The 14,142-nt window shown below is 40.4% G+C and overlaps 1 protein-coding gene and 1 non-coding gene across 2 annotated transcripts in view; one reads left to right on the top strand and one right to left on the bottom strand.

Moving 5' to 3' along the window:
* The window catches only part of LOC126184750 (exopolyphosphatase PRUNE1), a 188,149-nt gene that overhangs the window by 83,176 nt on the left and 90,831 nt on the right, over positions 1 to 14,142 (bottom strand). The gene's annotated exons all lie outside the window — the stretch shown is intronic.
* Trnat-agu (transfer RNA threonine (anticodon AGU)) lies at positions 5,693 to 5,766 on the top strand. The gene has a single exon. It is a non-coding gene; the product is annotated as a tRNA-Thr (tRNA).

Here is a 14,142-nt window from a genome sequence, read left to right as displayed (position 1 = left end):
AAAACAACAGGGGACCTCCACCTTGCTGCACTCACTGGACAGTGTGTCTAAGGCGTTCAGCCTGACCAGGTTGCCTCTGAACATGCCTTCGACGATTGTCTGGTTGAAGGCACATGCGACACTCATTGGTGAGGAGAACATGATGCCAGTCCTGAACGGTCAATTTGGCTTGTTGCGCCTATCTGTATTGCACTGCATGGTGTCATGGTTGCAAGGATGGACCTCGCCATGGATGTCAGGAGTGAAGTTGCGCATCATACAGCCTATTGCGCACAGTTTGAGTCATAACACGACATCCTGTGGCTGCACGAAAACCATTATTCAACATAGTGGCACTGCTGTCAGGGTTCCTCCAAGCCATGATCAGTAGGTAGCAGTCATCCACTGCAGTAGTAGCCCTTGCCCAGCCTGAGCGAGGCATGTCATCGATAGTTCCTGTCTCTCTGTATTTTCTCCATGTCCGAACAACATCATTTGTTTCAAGTGTTTTCTTCAGTTTAGATGAGGCTTGAAACAGAAGTTGTTCTCATGTCACCTTAGTTTGTGTGTTTTTATTTATTTATTTATTTATTTTTTATTTCAGAGCAGCTGTCTCATAGTCAATAAAATTTTTCATGTTAATCATCTTTTTAGTCTACTCTTCAAGATGCCTTTGGTTTTGTTCCTCTTTTTTGCTTTTGTTCAATTACAAGTTTTGTTTTTCTTTCATATTCTTCCTTATAAGCAGTATAATTTGCATGTGCTTGCTGTCCATACCTAAATTAGATGTGAATCAACGGCACAAAAAGTAAGCGAAGGTACTGCCTCTAAGCATCTCTCACAGCCAAAACACTGTTTAAAAATTTCTCAGTCATTTTGCCTTCTCCAAATGTGTGCTTCAAAATGGAATATTTTCCCTCTATGGCTGTATTTCCATAGTAAAATGTAAGAGAAGCATTATAAAGTTTTGAAACATTTGGATACTTTAACTCTATGGATGATGGGTCACTTTTTGAGTTGTACTGCTGCCAGTAATTGCCAATATCTTTGTTATCTAAAGCTGGGTAATCTTTTTATTTTAACTGTAGAACCTTCCTCTCATCTACTAATTAGTCTAGCCAGACACAGAATGGCATCATTTTAACAACCTTTAACATGTCACTGCAGCTTCTGCTCTTTATCCTTTCCTTGAGGTCCAAAAACCTGAAGTCTTTCAGTGGTGCCCTTGTAAGCACATTTTTCTCATCACATGTTTGCATGCTGCGATTTAATGTTATTGGACATTCTTCAGGAAGCACATCTTGTCATATTCTTTCCATTTACTAAGTTCTTCCATTACTTGCCCACCAACAACCAGTTGTTCAAAAGGAAGCAGATTATCCAATGTAAGTAGTTCATTATGAAGAACTTCAAAAATACTCTCAATTTTTCTCAAAGCAGAAATGTTCAAAACACAAACCAAATGGGTTTGAATCATGTTTTCTATTTCTGTCTGCAACTTGTGAACCAAAGGCGTTTGGCTATGAAAACGTGTGAACTTACTGAACAGCTCTGCAGATTACATTACGAAATGATGTTCTGCATTCATCGAAATTTTTTTAAAACATTCACAGTGGCATTGTATGATTCAGATTCGGCAGTAGCAGAATTCTTTATTAGAGGTATACACTTCACAAAATAATATTGAACACCAACTCACTGCTCCATAATCCAAATATTGGTAGTTCCATCAAAACTAAATGCGTACTATGATGAGTATGCTTCTTGTAAAGATAACGTATGTTCTTCTAACATTTGGTGCCAGTCGGTCACTTATTAGGTACATCAAAGTGAAAAAAACATCAGGGAACAACACCTTAAAACATTACAAATATCATTTGATGAATCCATTAATTGGAAATCACTGACTTCAATGTACAAATCAATTCCTTTGTGGTCAACCTACCCACAGTACTTAAGATCCGTATTGTTGGAGCATGAACCAAACTTAAAGGTTGTGTCTGATCTCAAAGTTCTAAATGTAACTGATGCGTTCACATTTAATTCCAAAGTTATACTTATATTTTACTGAAACTGAGTGGTTAAAAATTGTGTGACAACATTTTGTCACAATTAATAGAGCAAGAACACACACTGCAAAATAGTTCGCTTTTAATAACAGACTTTATTTTTCAAACTGTCTGTCCCTTCAAGCCAGCCATTACAGAATATGCATTTTCCCCATCTCAAAAAGTTGATTTTTAGAACTGAAAAGACTAACACTGCAGCACTTTTGTTACTACAGCAAAATTAGAATCTGCGACAAAAATAAAATCTATTGTAATAGAGGGATAGTTGACACCAATAACAATTACACGAAATATTTACAAAAGAGTCACAAAATGGAACGATTTATTTCAAATTTCAAAAACTCCTTGGGTTGGACTTTCTCTGAACACAGAAACAAAAGTAAATAACTTATTTTCTTCTTACAAGACCAAAAAGTTTGACAAAGATGACTAAAATTTAAAAAAGTGACAATGTTAAAAAAGGTGATAACTGTGAGAAAGGCAAATGACACCTCATCCTGCATGTGGAGGACCAAGGGGGAGGGGAGGTGGGGGGGGGTGAGTGTAAAGTCTTCTCCAGCAAATTATTCCTTGCCATTTAAGTGTTTTTGAACACACTATATCTCTGAAGATTGTCTCTAATGAACAGCATTCAATTTTCAATAAAAACAGCACATTTTTCTCTAAAAAATACCTTAATTTTGTTTTGATAAGTTATCAAATACGCCCCAAAACTATCCAAGATATGTTGATACAAATACTTTTAATGGCCATATATGTTATAACTGCTTTCAAATAATGAGTGTGCTGCTTTATAAAGAAAGTATGCTACACATTGCAGCATTAATTTGCTGTCCTGGACTGTTAGCTATTTCTTAAGTGCAGATTCTGCTATTTCTGTGGAAAGAAGTATCGGGACCTGAATAGTTCTCTAGCAGAAGTGCATGGAAGTAAATTTCAAATTCACATTGTGTTAACTGGTACAAGGAAAAAAGTTTGCTATCTATTTCCAGATCATTTGATTCTTCACTAATTTAAGTTCTGTTGTTGCTCTCTACATAGCTGCACTGCTAAGAACGCCTTCAATTGCTATTTTCATTATTTAGATATAGCATTAGTCTCTCCTATCAACAGTTATGTTGGCTCTGAGGAGGGAACAAGAGGATTATTATGAAATTCTGTGAGTCTGATTTCACCATATTAGCGTTTTCTTTTCTTTTTTTTTTTCCCTTCAGGTTTGAATTTATATTGCATTTCAATTTGAATGGAGCCCAACAATTGACAAGCTAAGTGTACTTTTGATGGCTTGGGAAGTTCTAATTCCACCAACTGACTCAAGTCATAGGCAGATTTGGAGTATTATGTGAATTTTCTGATGTACAGCAGGCATTTTTGAGAAGTCACTCCGATTTGCGGCTCAGAGATTAAATGAGCATTTGTCTTGATAATATAGTGCTATTGCTCTCAAACTATTTGCTTCTACACGGGTCACACTGCACGCCTTTCTCTAAAATGGATCATGTTCATGAAAGTTTCCACCTGATAGGTCAAACTTTAGCAAATAAACTGAGAAATGTTGGCAAACATTTCACCCAGTCAAAAACTACACAACATGTCAGATTGGGCAGATCAGTAAGTTTCCAAGTACTTCCAATTTGGCTTCTTCTGATGAAAAAGCACAAGTAGGCATGTGTGAAACACTTAGCACTGGTATGACGTGTCTTGATGCCTCACCCCTTAAAAAATAAAGGGTCAGCAATCACGATTTGAGGGTTATATCAAGGGTAAGGTCAGTCATGCACAGAAACTGATAACTAATAGAGTAGCATGTGGATTTCACCTTGATGAAATATTGCAGCCTTCATGTTCAGTTAATTAAGAGTGTGAAAGTTGCACTGACTATATTGAGCTCTGGTCCACACTTACAAAAAAAAAGTCCATTTCACATTGAACTGAAAACATTTAGATTCTAAAATTGGCATAAAACAGTTTGCCCATCAGAAAGGCAACTACAGTGTTTAGAGTTTTCTCAGAAAATGTTGAAAATGGGCAGAAAACTGAAAAATGATATTAGTTTTTTTTCTTTTTTTAGAATGACTTTGTCTAAGAATGAAAGATTGTATGTGCTTGTTCGAAGTGATGGGCTGAAAGTTCAAAAGGAAAATCAAATGACACTAAGCAATTCGAAGATCTAAATGTTCTGCTACTGTATGGTCATCCAGAACATAGTTAGCAGCTTTGGCCAAAAGAATTACGAACTTTTTTATGGCGATCACAGAATGCGGCACAGAATCAAAAGGCCGAATGCTTCATAGGTGAAATAGCTGTCCAGAAAAAAGTGAACTGGAGTCGTATCTTTCTCATTTGCACGTAGATGTTGACCCAGATGAAGATCTCCAGAATAAACAGCTGCTGCAAAAAGATTATACAGCACTTGAGAACCAATAGCCAACTGAAGATTTCTGGCTGGTGTCAACAACATATAATATCTGATCAAAAGTATCCCGACATCTGTTAGAGGACATTAATTTGGGGTGTGTCCACCCTTCATCTTTATGATGGTTTGAATTCTGCTGGGGAAACTTTCAATGAGGTCTCTGTATAGCTGTGGAGCAAAGGCAGGGCACGACTCTGGGCACGCCAATCCATTTCAGGAATTATATTATCCACGAATCATTGTCTCACAGTTGCTGCTTTATGACAGGGTGCACTGTCATTGCTCATACAATCAATCATCATCTCCAAACTGTTTCCCTATGCTACATAGTACACAATGCTATAAATGTGTTCATATCATCCTGCATTCAGTGTTTCCTTAAGCTCAATAAAGGGACCACATCCTAACCACGACAAATACCCTCACACCGTTAACACCACCTCTTCTGCACTTCACTGCTGGCACTACACATGATGGCAGTAATGTTCTCTACGCATTCACCAAATGCAAACCATTCCACCAGACTGTCATGGGTTATAGAGTGATTCATCATTTCAAATCAATTGTTTCCAGTCATCCACTGTCCAGTGTCATCGCTCTTTACCCACCAGAAGTGTCACTTAGCATCAACTACAGAAATGTGTGGCTCATAAGGAGCTGCTCAATTACTGTACTCCATTCTTTCTAATTCCATTTGCACGGTGAGTTTGCTAACTGGGCTGCTAGTAGCACTTTGGAACTCGTGAGTGATTCCTTCTGCTCATTCCATGTGGATTTTTACAGTCATCCCATGCAATGCTTTATGGTCCTTGTCCATCAGTACATGAGGTCCATTTGGCCTTCGTTTAGCTGTGGTTGTTCCTTCACGTTTCAACTTCACAGTTACATCACCAACAGTTGACATAGGCAGCTTTAGAAGGCGTATAAATGCAGACTGAAGCAACGAATGAAAATTTGTACCAAGGACACAACTTGAGCCTGGGTCTCCTGCTCATTAGGCAGATGCACTAACCACTACATCACCCTGGCACAGTGGCTTTGCGTAACAGCACAGACTACCCTACCACACCTCTATTACCTCAGTGCTGAGGTGCTGGGGTGCTATTCTAATACAGTCGGTGAGCTTCTGCAATGCTGTTCAAGTTTAGGGGGAATACCAAGTGGGCTGAGTTGTGATTGGGAATTTGGATTTAGGAGGTTAGTACATGCAGTTGTGCAAAGCAGCTGTGCCAGGGTGGCATAGTGGTTAGTGCACATATGCCTAGTGAGCAGAAGACCTGGGTTCGAATCCCAGCCTTGATACAAATTTTCATTTAAACGATTAATGGAAAATCTCATATTAAGATGTGAAACAAATACTAACAAAAAGATAGAGGGGCTGGCCAGTACTTACCTCAGCTCAGTACAGCCAATAGATTCACAAAACAGAACAGAAAATTTACATTCCTAGCTTTCGGAACTTTGTTCCTTCATCAGGGAGGAGAGAGGGGAAAAAAGGGAAGAAGGGAAAGTGGATTCAGTTACCCACAACCCAGGTTATGAAGCAACAGGGAAAGGTATACAGGGAGGGTAGCCAGCTTCCCTCTGACAACCATGCCTCCACCCTTGCTACCCTCCCTGTTTACTTTCCCTGTTGCTTCATAACCTAGGTTGTGAGTAACTGAATCCACTTTCCCTTCTTCCATTTTTTCCCCTCTCTGCTCCCTGATGAAGTAACAAAGTTCCGAAAGCTAGGAATGTAAATTTTCTGTTCTGTTTTGTGAATCTATCGGCTGTAATGAGCCAGCCCCTATATCTCTTTGTTAGTATTTGTTTCACAAATTTTCATTTGTCACTTCAGTCTTCATATATACATCATAGGTGTTTGAGAATTGAACCATACTGTTTCATTTGAGCTTTAGAAGAACTGAAATGTCTGTGGTGCATTTGTTACTCAAGTGACACCCAGTGACCGGTCCATATTCGAAGTCACTGAGGTCACCTGGATCCATTTTGCTGTTACTGCTATTCTGCTGACAATACAATACTCTCCACATCCATTTATGCTAGCACCCCCACCCCATCTTGTGACATCTAGTAGTCAACTCTATATTACATAGGGGTGTTCAGATACTTTTGGTCAGTCAGTGTAGACACTGTATCCTAAAAGTGTAAAAGAAAATCTGAAATTTGATGAGATAATAGCTGTGCTACATTCTCCAGAAAATTATCCATTTCTTGTTCAGGATTCTGTGAAAGATATTCATTGAGAAAATGGTCAACTACTGTGTATCCAGTAGCATTTCTTAAAAATTAACTAATACAGTGCAACAAGCATGTGTGTGATAAATGACAACCTGAGGCATAATACAGTTTTTTAAGTTTTGTGACAGAACTGTTGAATGTGTGATCCACCTACTGTTCAGTAGGAAAATTTTGAAAACTTGGCCATTTGTAGTCCCGCCACCAAGATTTTTGTATAAAAGCTTAATGAAATCATGACATCATGATCCTATATTATGGTAACTATTCTACTAGACAAATTAAAACAGCAGTTATATCTTCAGTTTTATATCCATTGCAATTTTGGAAGCTATTGCTGTCTTTTCTTCCTTTGAAAGTGGGAACTTGTCAACTTCATACTTGTAGTTTAAACATGTATTACAAAAAGTAATGATAAGCTTCCCCAATGGTAAAGTAATTTGTTAAGTTAATGCAATCCAATCTACTGTGGCACAGTGGCTCAGCCAGCAAGTGCTTTCCTACAGAACTACAGGTCTGGGTTCAACCCCACAGTGCTGCTAGATTCTTTTTTTTAAATAATATGAAAAATGCCAAGTTGCACCACCATACAGAGTCCTCTTTAAACTCAGTAACTTATTTCTAAGATCAAGAGGAGGTTGCATGGGCATGCCAGAGACAACAGGACCATTCTGGTGGTAGCACTATTGTTTTATTACAGTGTTCTCCACATGTACAGCCATACTTTGCAAACCGCAGAAGTGAGTGGCAGAGGGCGCTTTACACTGTTGCATGTATTAGTGTCCCCCCCCCCCCCCCCCCCCAATTTCATTTGCATAAGGAGTGCGAGAAGAATGACTGTTGCAAAGCCCTTAGGTATGTTGTAAATAGTCTAATCTTGTATTCACATTCTCTACAGGACTGATACATAGAGGGCTGAATAACCATAGCTAGATTCTTTAAAACATATTGGTTCTTGAAACTTTGTAAGCAAGCTTTTGATGGATAACTTGCACCTCTCTCAAGGCATCTGCCAATTCACTTTTTTCAGTATTTTGGTGACACTCTTCCGCAAGTCAAACAAACCTGGGACCATTCGTACTTCCCTTCTTTGTATACATTCCGTACACCAACCCCCTTCCCTGTTAGTAACAGTATTTGCTATGGTCTCACACAACAGCAATATTAACCCTCTAGTGCATAGTGATGCATATATGCATCAGTTTATTTCCTAGAGTATTTTCGTTCACCGCAGCTTTACTGAGTGCTGTAAACATGCTGGCGCATTTATGAATCGCTCAGCAATTGTTTCCTGGCCAGAGAAAATATTTGTTGCGAAGCAGCTGCCTGTTAGGTAGCATTATCTTTGGTAGTGGCAGTGTAACTCATTGTTTATGCTGTTTGCCATTTTTGGCTGATTGTAGATGAAGCAGTAAGGTAAGTTCCACAAAAATTACAGCCATAAACTATAATGGTTTTTGATAGGAATTGTAGGTATTTATATATTTTTTTGTTGTTTCTATAAAAGCCATTAGCTGTAATATGAATGATTCATATATGAATCATTGTGTGTAATGGAACATAACACACACAATATTTGTTCACTTACATTTCACGTAGCTATTTCTTTTTTCTGTTCCTTATAACATTATGTTTGTTTTATATATGAACACTGTCTCTTGTTCTTGATCACATGAGTCTGGCTTATATAATATAAATGATAAATTATAATTTATAATTGTATAGAACAGTTTCACTATTGATATGAATGCTGTCAAACATGCCACTCTTATAATGATTTCATCTTCCTTCTAGATATCAGTTCACTACATAGATGAGAAAGGAATTAGAAGAAAATTGGATGATAAGGGCATCTCTTTCTTATTGAGTAGTATCCCAAGTGACAGTGAGGATGATTTAGACAGTGGAAGTGATACTGAAGAAATTGAAGGGAATAATACAAACAGCAGTGATATACAGCTCAGGGAATCACAGTTATGTCATCTTTATTGGACACAGCTGGAGATGCTTTATCTGAAGAGCAATCTTGTGTTGACAATACTCTTGGTGAAAAATGACTTTGTGAACATGTTGTTTGATAACTTATCAGGTGATGAACTTATAGAATCTGAAGTTCAAGAAGTGAGTGACCCAGCCGCCAGTGCACAGGTTCACAAACAAGCATGCAGTCGGTCAACAGAAAGTTTGTGCACCTATGAAGTGGATCCTCAACCTTGTTCCAGCAGAACCTCACGAAGTAGTGAGAGACAGTTAGATAAAGCACAGCAGCCAAAATCAATGAAACAAAATACTTCAAAGAAGAAAACTGGAAATGTGATTTGGAGGAAAACAACTCTAAATATCCCAGAACAGCAAAAGAAATTCATTGGTTGTAGTGATATTCCTGAATTTTTACAAGCACTTGACACCTCATTTCAGATTTTCACATACTTTTCTTAGCAAGGAACTAATGAAGAAATTATTGGTGAGAGTCTTCTTTACAGTATTTCGAAGGACCCAAGCAAACCACTGGATATATCATAAGATGATCTACATAAGTTCCTTGGAATTTGTATTCTTACTTCTGTGTGCAAGTACTCTAACATAAGACATTATTGGGACAAGACAGTTGGTGTGGATATGATAAAAAAAGCTTTGTCATTGAACAAGTTTGAAAAAATTTGAGCTAATTTACATTTCAACCACAACTCAAAGCAAGTACTGAATAAAGAAGCCGACAGATATGATAAGCTGTACAAATTGCATCCAGTTCTTGATGAAGTTAGGAAGAAGTTTCTTTCTGTTCCTATGGAAGAGTGTTTATCAATTGATGAGGAGATATGCGCCACTAAGGCTAGACATCACCTAAAGCAGTATATGCCTCAGAAACCTCATAAATGGGGCTATAAGTTATTTGTTCTCTGTGGTGTGTCTGGATTCGCCTATAAATTCAAAATATACACATGAGTTGAAAAACAGACTTCATCATGAACCAGACTTGGGAGCTAGTGGAAATATAGTTGTCTGACTGTGCAGCGAGATTCCAAGAGGTGTGTTTCACAAAGTGTACTTTGACAATTACTATACCAGCCTTCCACTAGCTTCATACTTGGCTGAGCAAGGTATTCACAGTTTGGGCATTGTCAAAAGGAATAGAATCCCTCAGTGTAAACTTCCAAATGATGATTTGGTGAAAAAACGAGACAGAGGGTTTTCGGTAGAGTACTGCACGACATACAACAATGTCGAAGTCAGCAATTTGTTGTGGAAAAATAATAAGAGTGTGTGTTTATTATCCACATTTGCTGGAAACCAACCAGAAGGAACAATTGAAAGGTTTGATAGGAAAGAAAAGACAAAGAAAACTGAAGTGCCCAGCAGTAATACGTGAATACAACCGTCATATGGGATGTGTTGATTTGCTTGACAGCTTATTGGGACGTCATCACATTTCTATATGCTCCAGTAAATGGTATATGCGATTATTTTATCATATTGTTGACATAACTGTTGTCAATTCCTAGTTGCTGCATAGAAAGCTGCACGCTCCCATAGATTCAATGAAACTGTCAACATTCAGAACTGAACTTGCAACTACTCTGTGCACTACTGAACATTATGCACTGCCAGAACGAGGGAGACCTCCTTCTGAAGTACAGAACAATTATGCTGCAAAGAAATGCAAAGGTCCAACAGCCCCAATTCCTCCTCCAGATGCGTGATGTGACAGTGTGAATCATTTTCCAACATGGAATCCCACAAGACTACGGTGCAAGTTTGCGACATGTACAAAGCAAACCTTTGTGGTGTGCAATTAATGTGGCGTTGCACTTTGCTTTAATAAGGACACAAATTGTTTTCTACAGTTTCACACCATGTAAATTATAGGGAAAAAAGTGCTGTCAGTGGTGTTGAATACTGATGTTAATACAATTTCAGAATTAATTAATGTTTAAATATTAAATGTTTGTGTTCTAAATGTAATGTATTTCTGCATGTACTGTGTGATCAAGAAATGTAAATGGCTTTTAAATTTATACCATGTGTTTTTCCAAGGTAATGAGTGTAATAAAACTTCTATGACACAAAATACTTAGAATGATTCATATATGCATCAAATGTCCCGATACACGATGATTCATTTATGAATCAAACCAATAAAACATCTAAAAAATTATAAAAATCAACAGTAGAATTTTTAAAATATTTTTCCATTACTAAGTTTGCATCGGCCTATCTATGAGTCTATGAGACTGCTTTATATCAAAAACAAGTCTAAGTTTCCATACCCTCTGCTCTGAAAAACAAAACTTATCACTAAACAAAGATGTAACTGTAAAGCAAAGCACCTCCATGCTAAATCACAACACTCGCCCTCAGATTGTGGATACGACGAGTGGGCAACTGACGGCCCACGAACCGGATCCAGCCCGCAGAAGTAATTTGTGGGAGATGGTTGGTTGGTTGGTCTAAAGGCGGGGGAAGGGACCAAACTACAAGGTCATTGGTCCCTTGTTCCTAATAAAACAATGCCACAAGTGTGAGAGTAAAATGGACGAAACATATAACACAAAATGGAAAGAAAGGAAAAACCACAAGAATGAAGGGAAGGCAACGAACACTAAAAGGAACAAAAGAGGACAAGAAAACAACAGAGACGCTAGAAACAGAAGAGAGTAAAACATTAAAGCAGATTACAGTGGCTGGCCAACCACGAGGATAAAAAGGGAAAGCCAGCCACTCTGCAACACATTAAAACCTCCACCCTAAACAGCACTAGGGTGGAAGACACACAGGGACAAAGCACATGCGCTAAAACCTAGATAGAAATATAAAACCCACTCTCACAGATAAAACATAAAACTAAAGCTGCTGTGGAGGCATTGTCGCCCAACACCGAATGCAGGGTGGTGGGAAAGTCATAAGTCTGCCGCAGAGCGGCTAAAAGTGGGCAGTCCAGCAAGAGGTGGACAACTGTCATTTGGGAGCCACAGCAACACTGAGGTGGGTCCTCGCGACAGAGTAGGTAACCATGCGTTAGCCACGTATGGCCAATGCAGAGCCAGCAGAGGACAACCGATTCCCTACGAGAGGCCTGCATATAAGACTTCCACACATTCATAGTCTCCTCAATGACACGAAGTTTGTTGTGCGTGCTGTTGTGCCATTCCATCTCCCGACGCCAGAAAACCTTGCGGTGTAAGACAGAACGCAAGTCAGCTTCGGAAATGCCTATCTCCAGAAGCTGTTTCCGCATTGCCTGTTTGGCCAGCCTGTCGGCAAGTTCATTGCCGGGGATTCCAACATGTCCTGGGGTTCACACAAACACAACAGAACGGCGGGACTGTCCAGAGCATAGATGGACTCCTGAATGGACACTACCAGAAGATGGGGAGGGTAGCACTGGTCTATAGCTTGTAGGCTGCTCAATGAGTCAGTACACAGGAGAAATGACTCCCCAGGGCATGAGGGGATGAGATATGGCTGCCTGCTCTGCAGTGAAAACACTGCAACCAACTGACAAGGAGTGCTGCTCAATGTCCTCCATTAACGTATGCGAAGCCTATGTGACCATCAGCCATTGCGCCGATGGTATAAACCGCTTCAGAGCCCCAGAACACGTCAAGAATCAAGAGGAAGTGACAGCATAGAGCGGCAGGGTTAACGGAGTCCTTAGGGCCATGCAAAAGGTTCAGACGAAGCTGCGGCCAAGGCGTACACCATGGAGGCGGACGAGAACAGACCGCAAGTAGAGGTGGTAAAGGGAATGACTCCAGTTCGGAGAGAAGGGACCGCACACGAATCACAATCGTTAACCCCAATCTGGGCCATTGACGCAGGAGATGGACTGCCACAGGCGGGGAATAGGAGACGGTAATTCGGATGCTCAAGGGTACTACGAATGTGTGTTGCATCACTGATGAGCAATTGCACATGTCTGATCTGCAGTGGAGGGACACCAGCCTCCACCAGGACACTGGTCACTGCACAGGATCGAGTAAATGTAATGCTAAAGGCACTGCCGAACCATAAACCACACTCCCATAGTCAATTCGGAATTGGACAAGGGCTGTGTAGATCTGCAGCAGCGTAGAGCAATCTGCGCCCCAATTGGTGTTGATCAGGCAACGGAGGGCATTGAGGTCCTGCTAGAACTTCTGCTTAAGCTGATGACGATGAGGAAGCCAAGTCAATCTAGCATCGAAAACAAGACCTAGGAATTGATGTGTCTCCACTACAGTGAGTGGATCGTCATTAAAGTAAAGTGCGAGTTCCGGATGAGTATTACGATGCCGACAGAAGTGCATGACACATAACTTTGCAGTTGAAAACTGGAAGCCATGGGCTAAAGCCCATGACTATGTCTTGTAGATGGCTCCCTGGAGGCGCCACTCAGTAACAGTACTGGAGCAGCAGTACAAAATGCAGAAGTCGTCTGCATAGAGGTGAGACGGAGAGCCCGACAGCTGCTGCTAGACCGTTAATGGCCACTAAAAATAGACACACACTCAATACAGAGCCCTGTGGGACTCCATTCTCCTGGATAAGGATGGAACTATGGGAGTCACCAGCTTGGACATGGAAAGTACACAGCGACAGGAAGTTTTGGATAAAAATTGGGAGTGGTCCCTGGAGACCCCACTCATACAATGTGGCAAGGACACGATGTTGCCAAGCCGTGTCGTATGCTTTACGTAAGTCGAAAAAGACGGCAATCAGGTGTCGCATTCTGGAAAAGGCTGTTCGGATGGCACACTCGATGGACACAATATTACCAGTGGTAGTGCGACCCTGGCGGAAGCGGCCCTGACAAGGAGCCAGCAAGCCACGTGACTACAGGACCCGATACAACCGCCGACATACCATACGTTCCAGCACCTTACATAGAACGTTGGTAAGGCTGATGGGCTGATAGCTTATACACATCAAGTGGGTTTTTACAGGGTTTGAGCACCAGAATGAGGGTGCTCTCCCGCCATTGAGATGGAAAGACGCCATCGCACCAGATCCAGTTGGAGATGACGAGAAAATGTTGCTTGTAGTTAGATGAGAGATGTTTAATCACCTGGCTGTGGACGCAATCAGGCCCAGGAGCTGTGTCGGGGCAATGTACAATGGCACTCAGGAGCTTCCACTCTGTAAATGGGGTGTTACAGGATTCACTGCAGCATGTAGTGAATGAGAGGACATTCAAATCTAGTCACCATTTGAGTGTGCAAAAGGCTTGGGGGTAATTCTCCACTGCAGAGGCTCGAGCAAAGTGCTGAACAATCGCGTTTGCGTCGGTGAAATGTGAAATGATTTGGGTGAAGGTCATGGTTAAAGCAGGCTCAGGCATGGTAATTGGATGTCTCTATAGGCCCCCTGGCTCAGCAGCTGTTGTGGCTGAGCACCTGAATTTGGAAAATATTTCGAGTAGATTTCCCCACCATGTTATAGTTCTGGGTGGAGATTTTA

The sequence above is a fragment of the Schistocerca cancellata genome, chromosome 4, assembly GCF_023864275.1.
Source record: "Schistocerca cancellata isolate TAMUIC-IGC-003103 chromosome 4, iqSchCanc2.1, whole genome shotgun sequence".
Classification (NCBI taxonomy): domain Eukaryota; kingdom Metazoa; phylum Arthropoda; class Insecta; order Orthoptera; family Acrididae; genus Schistocerca; species Schistocerca cancellata.
The sequence above is the reverse complement of the archived record's forward strand: the minus strand, read 5'-3'. Positions and strand labels throughout refer to the sequence as shown.